The following is a 12,668-nucleotide window of genomic DNA, read 5'->3' on the forward strand; positions in this document are numbered from 1 at the left end:
TCAGGCAGCTGGCTATGGTCAACACACTGGAATCATACACTGGACCAATGGCGGGAGAGACAGGAGAGAGCAAGGACAAGAAGAGAACAGTTATCCTGACGCTACAGCCCAGACTTGGTGCTCATGCTTCCTCCTGATGAATTGGGCCATTATCAGAGGATTGCCCTGGACACAGAGCCCCACTTCAACATGCACTCCCCATGAGGTGGAATTTGTGGGTTTGGAAGTTAGCTAACTTCCAAAGTTGGCAAGGGGAAGGCTATCCCTGCCTCCTACCCAGAGACAACCTTCTTAAATAGGACAAGATATTTCCTGAAGCATTCCAGGAAATGTCCACTGAAGAGAAGGATCGTGAAAGAAGTCAGGAATGGCACAGAGTAGTAAGACACAGTATAATTGGAAAGACTGTATAAAGGCATCCTTTCTTGGAGCTAAAATAGTACAAAATATTGTGGTGGGTTTTAGCTCACAACTTTCTCCAACCAGAGTATCTGTTGGCAGATGCTGCACTACTACACTAATGCACTCCTCTGCCCTTCCTGCCTAGGACTCCTTTAGCCTGATTTCCAATTCCACTACTTCAGAATTCCAGGCAAGCACATAAACTACCTCTGCTCCATGGCTGAATGCCGCTGAAAATTTATTAATGGAAAAAAAAAAAATGCCAAAGGAAGATCATCTCTGGACATAGCCCCTGCAAAATGCAACTTGCCATAACACAGCCCCAAAAGGCACTACTAGCAAAATACCCTGGCATGTTACAGCATCCTCCCAACTTGTATAAAAGCTGTTTTATTGCTGATCTCAGTTTATGCTATTCCCAGGCATAACTGAATGGTGGGGGTTTTTATGGGTCATCTGACCTCTCCCAGTAAGTGTTCTGGGCTATGTTTAAGGCTTGGTAAGGCAAAGCTCTTTATTTTTTTTCCTTTCTTCTATTTTTGCAGAGTTGCTTTCTAGCCTTTTATCAGATTATCTGCAGAAGCTGCAGAACGATATGCAGTGCATCTCCTGAAGCAGTCCATGGATAACCAACTGCTTGCTCTTCCTCCTGGAACCACCAGCAATTAGTCAGGGGCTGGGGAACGTGGACAGTATTATCAGCATTGCACTGTGTCCCAAAACACAGCTGCCTTAGCTCCTCCTGGCCTCCCTTTTGTGCCCAAAAAGCAGCATTGGGAAGAAAATGAAGCCAGATGCAAAACCCACTTGACAACTTCAGTTCATGAAGTTTCTGGGTGAAAACAAAACCATCTGAACTCAAAATTACAGTCTTTGTAAGCAAAACTGCTTCCTTTCTGTTCCTCCAGCTTCCCTACTTCCCATGCTTGACACAAGGAAAAATCCCAGGAGAAGCTCATCTGTTCATACCCAGGAACTGCTCATGTTACTAATGTGCATAATCTGGATGCAAAAACTCGTCAAGACATTATTACATTCTTAAACCATATCCTTTCATATCCACTGTGGGAAGCACAAAGTATCAACTTTCATGCAAAAACCTGGCTTCTTTTTTATCTGTCCTGCATGTATTGAACATGGAATACTGAGTTTGCAATAGAAGTCAGTTACCCAATTTTTTTTGTCAGGACCCTCTGGTAATGTTTCAAGGAAAAGGGAATTATTAATAAAAATGCTCAGAAAGTTTTGGTTAAGAACAGGGCAAGCCTCTTTGCTTTTGTGGCTGCATAAGGACTGGTCCATTCATATGGAAAAGCACTATCAGAGAGATAACCAGGTTACAGAAAACCAAAGGAAGAGTGATGAAAACCAAAGGAAGAGTGATGTGAAGCTGGTGGTGAAATAAAGGAAGGAAATGGAAACTTTAATGAGAAGTGTCTATGACTGAAGTCAGAGAAGGAAGACAGAAAATTTCAGAGAAATATGTTTCAGTTCATGACCCGGTACATTTCTTTTTCCTCTCTACGTCCTTTCGATCCACTGTTGGTGGCCCTTTTGCCATCACCACATTCTCCAACTTACAGGCAACATCCAGCAATGAACCTTTGATCAGGAGGAACACCAGTGCTATTTGCTTTCCTTTGCACCTGCTCCACAGCTGAGGAAGAGCAACAGGGCACAGCTCATCTGGCAGTTCATTGCTTGAGAACCCATCAGCCCCAAACTCACTCTTATTTCTCGGATATTCTAAAAGTTTACAACCAGCAGGGTGATGTAGCAGTAATTGCAGTAGTAATTACTGTGCAAGCCTGCATAATACCACGGGATTGCTTAGAGATCCATAATCATCTTTCAGAGTGACAAAACCAAAGTCCTGGATCACAGCTGCCCTTGCCCCATGCTTTGCAGGTCACAAATCAGAGGCAGCATTTCTTGTAGCTCCAAATGGTCTGTACTTCTTCATTGCACCCAAGGCCCAACCTCTACACTTGAAATGGTGGTAAAATATGCACGGGGAAAAACAGCATAAGGAAAAAAACAATGTAAGGAAGAAACAGCCTCCATTCACATCCTTGTATTCAAAGGTCCAAAGCTCTTTGCAATTGCTAGTCACTGTCACTGCTCCGGAAAAGCTCTCATCTCTGATTCACTAAATCTATATTTCTTGGCAGCAGCTACTGCAGTGGCACAAGGCAGAAACAAAGAAGGTGTGTTTTAGATCTGCCCAATGTAGAGACACAAAATTTGGACCTAGATCCAAATTTCTGCCTGCAAAATTATGGCTCCAAGCCCACTGGCTGGTGTAATTTTGGATGAAAACTCCTGTATTTGTCCTCTTCTACAGGGCATAAATTGTTACTAGTTAGATAGAGGCTTAACAAATGGTCTGAGCAGAGATTTCACAATGAATATGTGATGATTAACTGCAGGATCACAGAGATTAAAGATGGAAAACAACTATTAGATCATTGCAGCCCTATGGCAGTTGCAGAGTTGTTCGCTGTAGTGCCTCTCTTCCAGCACCTTGTTCAGGCTAGTTGAGTGGCTCAAGGAAAGGCTCACCCAGCTTTTTTTCTGGAGGCCGTTCCACACTTAAGCAGATCTTGCTGATATTTACTTGATACTTAATTTCATCTTGCTCCATTCTATAGCCAAGAGCCATCTTAAATAGTCCTCTTTCCCACTGGTGTCTTTGTGTTGCTGTTTTCCACCCTTCCGTCACTTCATAAATTCACATCTGTTTTTCTGTTTTCATTTCCCAGGATCAAGATCAGCAGAGACTAAATAGCACACTTCCATGTATGCTATGCCCTCTCCAACCTTCATTAAATCAATCTAGTCTTTCTTTGAGAGATGACATTGAATTTTTGCTGTTCAACTCATCATGTCATTTCCTGCTCCTGAGGTGCCAGCATGACAGGGAGCAGGACCCACCAATTAATGACATATAAAGATACAAGAAAGGCTTTCTTGAGATAATCGTCTTTGACAGCTTAGTACAGCAGGAGATAGATGCAGACTTGACCTGAGGCTGCATGATCACTTCAGGTCAGTTCCTGCTCTGATGTGGATCCTTGAGTTTTTTACTCTGCATCCCGGGTTTAGGTGTAAAGCACCACAGCTGGTGCCTATGAAAGGAAGTTTGATTCGGTCGTAATGTACAAAGCAGCACTCTGCCATTAACTCCAACAGACCAAGGCTGGGAAAAATACGTTCCTCTCTTCCAGTCACGTTAATGGAAGATTTTCTGCTGGATCAGGATCAAACATTACAAGGTAGACATTGTCTAATACAGAGAAGGATGTGGCTGAACAAATGCCAGAGCGAACAGTCCTAATGACCCTCGCATTAAGGAGCCCAGAGACAAGACAGAACAAGGCCAGGGCTCCAGGAAACAGCCCAGCACAGAATGTGTACACACATGTGCATGTCCTCTAACAAGCTACACCCAGCCTCCCTCCGGCACACCAAACAGAGCCTCCCGCTGCCTGCGGGCAGGAGGCTTCACAGAGGTTTCAGGTTCCCATTCAGAGCAAATGACAGTGTAGCAGCTACACACACAGCTTTAACTCCAAAAGCCATCACAGATGTGAGATCCCAGCACTTCTAAATTTTCTGAATTCCCTGCTTACTGAAGGGTGAAATTAGACTCACACTCACAACTTCCAGCTCGCGGAAAGCAGCTTGGAGCAGGTAGCAAAGGGTATGGTGCTCAGAGAATAAAAGACTATGATTGTGGGTGCAGAGAAATATATTCCAGCAACACAGACTTTGTTGTAGTAAAGTTCAGACTGGGAATTTGCATATGGAAATTCTTTATGAAGGTACTCTCATTAACAACCTGAATTGCACTCTTAAGAGATTAGAGCAGTTAGGGAGAGGTAAATGAGCTCTGTCAAAACAGGAGCAGCTCTAAGTGATTCCCCCAAAGTAGGATCAGGGCATGCACCATGGCAGACTTCCTCCATATTCTGGCACTGGCTAAGCAAATTACGAGGTGTTTCTCGTTTGCTTCAAAACAGAGGGTCTGGCAGCAATTCTTGTCCAACGATGTGGAGTCTCAAAGAATTTGAGTCAAATCAGGGTTGATGCTAAGCAAAAGGGAAAAAAAAAAAAAAAAAAAAAAGGAAAAAGGCATTCAGGCTGTAGTTCAGACACCACAAACCACCTCCATTTCCCAGGTTCAAAGGCACGGGAGATGCCCCTCAACAGCCTCTGAGCACCAGAGAGAATTTAGGAAGAGCAGAGCAGTGGCTGGAGGGTTGATCCGTGGGGCCATCTGCAGCAGAGGGCTGTGCCGAAGATGCATCTTCCTGTCAGAGCAGTCAGCTTTGGATGCTGTGTAGCTGCACTTCTGGGAGCCTTAGCAAGACTGCAGCTCTTCTCCAGACAACCCTGTGAGAGCTATAAGGCAGCTGTTTCTCCCCCAGTAAGCCTCATTCAAACATGAGAATCATGAGCAGATCTTTCTAGCAGAATCTTCATGTCTCAGGCAAGTCTGATCCCAGGAAAAATGGGACAGTCATACAAGATCACTTAGCCACATATGGAGCTGGGCACAGAAGTCCTTCATAAAGTTCAGGCTTGGCAATCACCAAACAGTTCCAAATATTTGCCAAGCCTTGGAGGTGTGAGAAGAAGCATACAGATATTCCTTCCAAAAAGTCCACATACAAAATTCTCTGGTTTTTCTAATCGCCCATTTCTCAAGGAAGGTTTTTCATGCCTTACAGACCTCTGAGTACTGGCCTGAAGGAAGTACAGTGGGTCTGGCAAGCATCAAGGGTTTATAGCACTGCAAGCAACCTCTCTCACCGACCTCAAAAACTTTTCAATCCTGCCCAATTTCTATTTCTTCTGTTAACCTCTGTGAAGAAGAGAAGGAAATAACTACATGGGTGTCCTGGTATGGTATGTAGCCCAGCAGATCTCCTCTGACAAGCTTTGCCCAAAGGGTCTGCCCCTGTGCCAAGTTACTGATATCACTGGAGGTGTACATGCCCCTCCTCTGCTCAGTCTGGCATGCTTTGCTTAAATTGACCCCACTTCTTATGAAAGAGTAACATTAGGATAAGAGAAGTCATAGAGGCTGTTTTTCCATCTAAGCAGGGTGAGCTGTAGGAAATGGGCACTGTAGATGGATGTGGCTGAGGAAGCAAGCTACGTGGCTGTTGCAGAAAGGAACAGAGTTTCTGAAGTGCTAGAAACAGGCTGGGAGGAAACAGACCTGGTGGTGTCTCTACAAGTGTCAGAGTAACTACCACTGCAGAGCCTAGGAAAGATTTTTTACATGTGGGACACACTGTATTTATCATGGACAAAGAAGTCTGTCCCAGGGTCTGTGGCTGTACACGGTGAGGACAGGACTAAAGCCCTGTGGGCTCCCACACTCCCAGACCTGCCAGGAGCTTAGCTGAGATTCTTGCTTTTTCAAATTTCATCAGTGCTTATGTGCAGTGTTTTATGCTCTCAGGCTGCAAAGCAGCAGCCTCTGCTGTAAAAAAAACCCAAGAAAACAAATACCACAAAAAAAAATACCCCCCCCAAAACCCAACAGTCTGCCTAGTTTTTTCCCCCCTGAAATGGATGAATGTAAAGTATCACCCAATGACACTCCCTACTGCTGAATCCATCAGCACCCTTGTTGTTTCCATGGACATATTTTCTTTATAAAACCAGTTCTGTCTTCTCTGCTGCTATGTAAAGGCTCAAACAAATGTCAGAAAACTGACTGACAGACTGTACAGGCAAAGCAGAGAACCTGGCTGTGTTCAGGGCTGTCAAGTGCACAAAGTAAACAAAAGAATAGATCTGTGTAATTTTTTCTCACAAATCTCTTTCAACTATAACTCTTATTTTAGACATTACTTGTGAAGCAAAGCACAACACAATGTCAGTGTGTTTTAAATGTAAAAAGTCTCCTTAGTTTTGACAAATTTGTTTCTCTGATAAATTTTATTATCATTATCAGAAGCATAAAGCCTGAAACACATTGCTTCCTTAGTAACTGTCTAAAAGTTTTTGCTTCCTAAACTACCACAACCATGTAAGAACCATCAAACACTATTGCAATGCTCTAGTCTTGTCCTTCCTTAAAGCCTACCTCTGGCTCTTCCCTCAAGTTGCATCAGTTAGAGGCACAGCAGCCTCTCTGTCTCATGCACCACCGGGACAGAACACTAGGATCTTCCAGGGTCTTTGCTCAATTTGCATCTCCTTGCTTGATGAGACCTTCCTAATACGTATATCTGGGTAAAGTACAGATACAAATATCCAGGTAAAGCACATTCAGGTTTTGCAGAAATCACCACGACTACAGATGAGAGAGCTTTCAGCTCCCTGCTGCAGTACAGACTGCCTGCAGGGCTGACAGAGCCACCCTCCTAAGCTGGGATTTACTCTCCTGCCCTGCCAGGGATTCTCAATCCAAGGGAGCAAGAGAAAGAGTTGCATATATGGGTTAGACTTTAAATCCCTTTTTCTGACAGCATGATGCAGCTGTGTGCTGCAAGCATGTCTGACAGACATTGGACCCAGGGGAGGATCAGCTCTGAAAAGCCTTTCCTGGGAAATTTTTGCTCCTGTTACTCCATTCTCTGCATTTCTTCTAACTCCCAGGATGGGTAATTTTCCTCAGGAAAAAGCCAGTCCAAATGGGGAGGGGGGAAAGGGAAGAGAAAAATATGCTGCAGTGAGTGGGCAGCTGGGCAGGCATGGTGTGTGAAAGTTTATTTCACATGAGCCAGGGAAGGGGCCACAGGTTTTGCAAATGCCACAGCCTGTAGCAGGCTCCATCCAGCCTCTGCTGTGAGGCAGGAATAGACACATGGGACAGGTTTGCTGTGAGCAAGGCAGGAGGAGAGGCCACCACACCTGGGAGCTGTCAGGGGAGGCACCTGGACAGGTAGAGGAGCTTTTTGCAGGGTTTGTAACCTCTTGTGTAACTAAGTCCGTACAAATAACAATGCTCCCACAACACAGCTTTGCTGTTTGCCAACAATAAAAACAGAGGAAAACAGAAGTGCTTGCAGCCCCCAGCCTTCTCCTTGGTAAGCCATCACCTCTGGGCTGGGAGGGGCAGAAAGCAGCTGCTGGAGTGCTTGGGTCATCGCCACCTCAGTCTATCAGCTCCTGTATGCCAGGAAGCACTCACCCTGCATCCCCTCAGAACCTTCCCTCCCCACCAGCTGGGGAGAAGAGTTCTCCTTGGCCATGCATTCCGAACAGCCACCCCAACAGCCATGGAACTTACAGCACAGCTATGCCCAAAACATTGAGGGGTTTTACATTTGCAGTTAGAGTATTCAAATTGTTTGCACTTTAAAGGTTGAGGGATCTATTTATTCCCTTTTTGGTTTGTGTTTTTCTATTCCTACCCAGAATTCAGATTTATGTAGCATGTAACTGAACGTGTGAAGGTATCTGAAGGCTCCAAATGCACAATGCAATACTATAATATAGCTCTTTGTTATGCTAATTATTCCTTCCCAGCTGCTCCTGCAATGAGAGCCAGCCCGACCTATCAACGGGGAACAAAACCTCCAGGCAAGCTTTCAGTCACAAGGTCCCCTAACCTCTGTGCTCGAGGGGCTGCGACTATTCTGGCACCTGTAAACCAAGCCGAGGGGTAAAACAAAACAATTTAATATTGCAGCTCTGCTGTTGCTGGGAACATGAGCTAGGAAATAAAAAGTGATACCCTCTTGACAGTCAGGTTGCCATGATTTACATTTTTCTCTCAGGTACCCTCCCCCTCCACATGCATCTTTTCAGCACTTCTGAGCAAAGGGGAAAAATGAGGCAGCATGGGAAAACATCCAGTCAAACCTCAGAGGCTCCACCGAGGTTCTGAATCTGGCACCCACCACTGTAGGGCTGTGAGATCACGAAGGATTTTTAGTGCACGGGTGTCAAATTCATGACAGCCAGAAAATTCTGGGGTTGCACTATTTAAATTACAATTAAGTTCCCAAATAATAGTTATTTAAGAAAAAAATGGTTTCCTATATTCACCATTAAAATAATAAAATTATCAGTCTGGTTGCCTTTCCATTATTTTTGATCACATACAGTTAAAAGACAATTTGTTGTGACCCTGTGTTTCTAGAGCCTAGAAATATATCTTATTGATAGTGCATGGAAATATTCAAAGGGGAAAAAATGCACTTTGGCAGCTGGAAGGGTACTACTGGGGTCCACCAGCAGCTTGAGAGGCTCAGAAGATCACTGGGAATGGAGGGCAAGCTTGTTAGCTGAATGCCTTATCTATGATGGTCACTGGTGAAATACCTCAAAAGCTGACATTATACTGTCTTCTTTAAGCCTCAGTATTAGCAACAGGCACTTCCAATGGGTGGATAAATTCATACAATGAAAATCCTTGTCTCAGCCTGCATGTAGAATAAAGAAAATGATCTGACAGTAGCTTATGCTCTACTCATATATTAAGCTTTTCTTTATGCCTGTGATGCCTATACAGGTTAAAGTTTCAGTATTGGAGCAATCTTTCAATGGAAGTACAGGATTGCAGTAACACTATGTGCCTTACTTCTCACAGCAAAGACAAAATGAGATTTTGTCTCATGCCAGTTAGTCTGCTGATAAACCAGAAACCAATCTGTTACACAGAGGAAGTGGTCAAAGAAGCAATGATACATATTCAGCCTCCACAGGTAAAATGTATACTGCTCAAGATTTAAAAATTAGTCAAATTTTATTTTCAAGATAATGGTAGTTGCAATATTGACAGAAATTGGGAAGTTGGTGGCTTTGGCCATACTTGTTGAGACTCACAGAAGATAAGTTTGAAGAAAACAACAACATTACACCTAGAGTGCAGCAACACTTAGATTTATGTTCGCTGTCTGATGGTTTGTAATAAAGATAAAGGACAATTTTGAGCCAAACACACATTACTGTATTCAAAGAAATAAATGGCCCCATGGCTGCCATATCACTAAGAGGATGTGTCTGGTTAGTAGCACCTACTCATAGACCAAAGTACAGAAGATTTTGCCATTTTGGACTTGGAGAATAAAACTGGATTTGAAAACAACCTGCTGTTCAACTCCAACTCACATTGGGAGAGGTTTTTCCTAACTAAAAGAGATAAATACGGACTAGCCAGTCCCACACAAGGAGGGGTGGAAGAGAGGAATTGTCTTTAAAAACTTGTTCTGATTAAGAAAACGAGGCAAGGTGAAAAGACAAAATCAACAATAACCAAAGCTGTGGGTGGTCAGCTTATAGGACTAGGCACAATATCTCCAGAAATCAATGGCACAGCATCATGTCATGCCAGCTGAGGGTCTCATTGCCCATCACCCAGCTCCAAAAAGTTTCTGAAATGTCAGCTAGCAAACTGCTAGAGAGCATTGACACCAGTCATGGTTCACAAGCAAAATACTGTACTACAAATAAAAGGCAGAAAGGTAGAATGGTAGAAGGGATGTTGTGGGGTCCCTCTGAGCTTGCTGTGGATGTGCAACTGGGACAGCTACAGGCCAGAATCCTGAAGGAGACAAGACCACCAGCTACTGACAATCATCTTCCCCTGCAAGGGCCTGAGCCTCTAGTTGTTTCAGGAGGCAGACACAGACCACCAGAAAAAAAGATGAGCCTGGTGGGGTATTCCACAGGGAAAGCACCACTGCAGGAGGTAGCAGTAAATGGACTGACCTTGAGCACACAGACCTTTTATTGTCTTTTAACAATCCCAGTATGACAAATTAAATGCTATCCACAGTAAACTGAAGAATGATACTAGATTGAGAAGAATTACTAGCCATAGAAGACGAGTTACTTTTCAAATGCAGGATCTCCCTGCTTTGGGCTTTTTGTTGGGGTTTGGGGTTTGCTGCTCATGCATACTTCTGAGTGTACACAAACCACCCATCTGTAGCCCCTCCTCACACTCCCTGCATTCCTCAGCAGGGACAACTTGAGCAATAAAAGAATTTAAAACATTTGCCTACCTGGCCTTTCAGCTAGAGCTGGTGAAAAAGCTTTGCATACTCTGCACCACTCTTGGAAAGCCAAGGAATTGAAACTCCACTTTCCCCAAGCTCTACTCTCTCCCTTGCAGTGATTTAAAGGCTAGAGAGAGCAACAAGAGGCCAACTGCAGCCCCAAAGGCAATTGCTTTCACATGATTACTCCCCTGGAGTTTTATCTAACCTTCCACACCTGACCCAAGGCTCCTTGGAAAGCCTCTGACCCAGCATAGCAAATTCGGTCTGGTCTTAGAGCCCCAGCTGCTTTGCTTCAGGCTGTGTAAAGCCCAGAGAGTGAAGATCTCCCCCTAACACCCCTCAGCCCCAGGGCTGGTTCATGTTCAGCCCCCAGAGTGGAGCAGCTGCCCGGGTACTCCTTGTGTTAGCAGCCCTAAGCTGAGCAGGATTAGCTGCTGCAAAGGCACTCGGCACCCGGCCACGGCTGTGTTTACATTAGAGAAAATGGACCTCACAGAGACAGTTTGCAAACACCACAAGACGAACTTTTGTAAACTCCCTTGGTTTAGTCATCTTTCCCCATCTGTCAGAGAAGTTTAAGTGAGATTGAAAAAACACAGGAAATTACTGTGTATTCCAAGTAGTCGTGACTGAGCGGCTTGGCTGTTATATGGGATGCCTTGTGGAAGATTCGCATCTCCTAACATTTCCAGCAGGATCCTTTGCAACGCTTCCCTGGCTACAATATTTTAGCAGACTCTGCACACCCTGCCAGGAAAAGCCTCTGGGGTGCTTCGTGCAGCTGTGGAAAAGCTCATACCAGTACTGAGGAGCCCAAATGGTGACCTCCAGAAAGCGAGGGCAGCCCCTGTCTCAGAGGTTGCAAAGCAAAGGATGGACAATGGAAAAGGTCAGGTCCCTTTGGGAGGCCTCCGTGTGAGAGTTACATTCACTGAATAAAACAGCAGATGAAATCCTTTACCTCACAGCAGTTCAAACCTTTCCCCGATGTGACTGACTGGTTTGTTTGGGGGTTTGTTTGGGGCTTTTTTTTTTTTTTCCTGCAATAAGACTTTGGAAACTTTTTTGTCAAAGTTCCTGGCATGTGTAAGCAGCCATTGCATTTGCTACACCTCTGGCTACGCCTTTAGCTCAAGAAGGCAATGAAAGGACACGAGTCAAATGCAGATTAGAAATCCCCTTCACGTCTCTGCTTCAGCCATAGCTCTCTGATCACCAGATCGCTCTACAGTGGCAGTCTGAGCTACCAGCAGCAGGAAAAGCCATTTAGGTGTAGGGGGGCCACAACGGGCACAAGCCCCCACAGGGCCCACTGCACCCTGGTTACTTTGTTTAAATTCCCCTTTGGCTCATGCTGTGGCACTGAACCAGCTCCCTGCTTCCCCTGCAAAAACCCCAAGAGTGGTGGCACTCCCCTACCACCCTGGCAGCATGTCATGGTCATCACGATGGTAGGACACAAAAGGACAGATGGTAGATGAGGGGTGTAAAAGGAGAATGGAGGGTGTGCAGGAAGATGAAATGGGAAAAAAGTCTCTACCACAACTTTGCTTAGAGGCGTAACACCTTCAGGACTGAAAGAAGCACTTCATTTCTGCAGCTCAGGCTGTGTCTGTTTTCCCTGCAGAACCAGCTGCTCTGCTGGCACTGCACATCGCTACCAGCTGAGGCTGTCTGAGTACTGAGGATGCTTAAGTAACCATGTTAAGCTGTTTCAACAGATTAGCTAATACAGCAAAAATAGTAAAATTTTACCAAAAGTAGTGAGTTTATATGAAGCACAATGATATTATGCCATGTGTTTTGAAAAAGGAACGTGATTTTTTCAAGTCAAATGAACTGCACATTTCCAAGGGAAATGTATTACCTAGACCCTGAAGATAAAATGACACTTCTGTTCCTAGCGACAGCAAAATTGATGTGACAACAGAAACATCTTTTTCTGTTGCTGTTTGGCATGTGCTGAAAGGCACAGTACTTTATAGTCTTACACTCTAGGAGCAAAGTGTCTTACAATAGAGAGAAAAACAATCTTCCTAGAGAGAAGCTCTTCTGTCCAGCTCTTCCTGGCAGGTAGGATCAAGTTCAGGAGCATTCATCTAGCAGTAATGTGTGGGACCTATGGATGAAAGGCATTAGTATAATCTTGTAAAAGAAGTATTTCTTGAAAATTTTTGATACTAGCAAGATGTTCTTAGCACTGGAGTGTGCAGTGGGGAAAAGGCATATCAGGTTTATAGTCTTCACATGCCATAAATCAAATCAAATTTAAACCAGGAAGTCCATTCAGTCTAG

The 12,668-nt window shown here is 44.4% G+C and overlaps 1 protein-coding gene across 1 annotated transcript in view; it reads right to left on the bottom strand.

Moving 5' to 3' along the window:
- Positions 1–11,394, bottom strand: part of HHAT (hedgehog acyltransferase) — a 124,655-nt gene extending 113,261 nt beyond the window's left edge. Inside the window, exon 1 of the mRNA XM_085054903.1 lies at positions 10,377–11,394. The gene's annotated coding sequence lies outside the window, so the exon portion shown is untranslated. The remainder of the gene's footprint in view (positions 1–10,376) is intronic.
- Positions 11,395–12,668: the final 1,274 nt, after the last annotated feature.

This window comes from Lichenostomus cassidix, chromosome 3, assembly GCF_008360975.1.
Source record: "Lichenostomus cassidix isolate B80296 chromosome 3, HeHo_3.0, whole genome shotgun sequence".
In the NCBI taxonomy this organism is placed as follows: Eukaryota; Metazoa; Chordata; class Aves; order Passeriformes; family Meliphagidae; genus Lichenostomus; species Lichenostomus cassidix.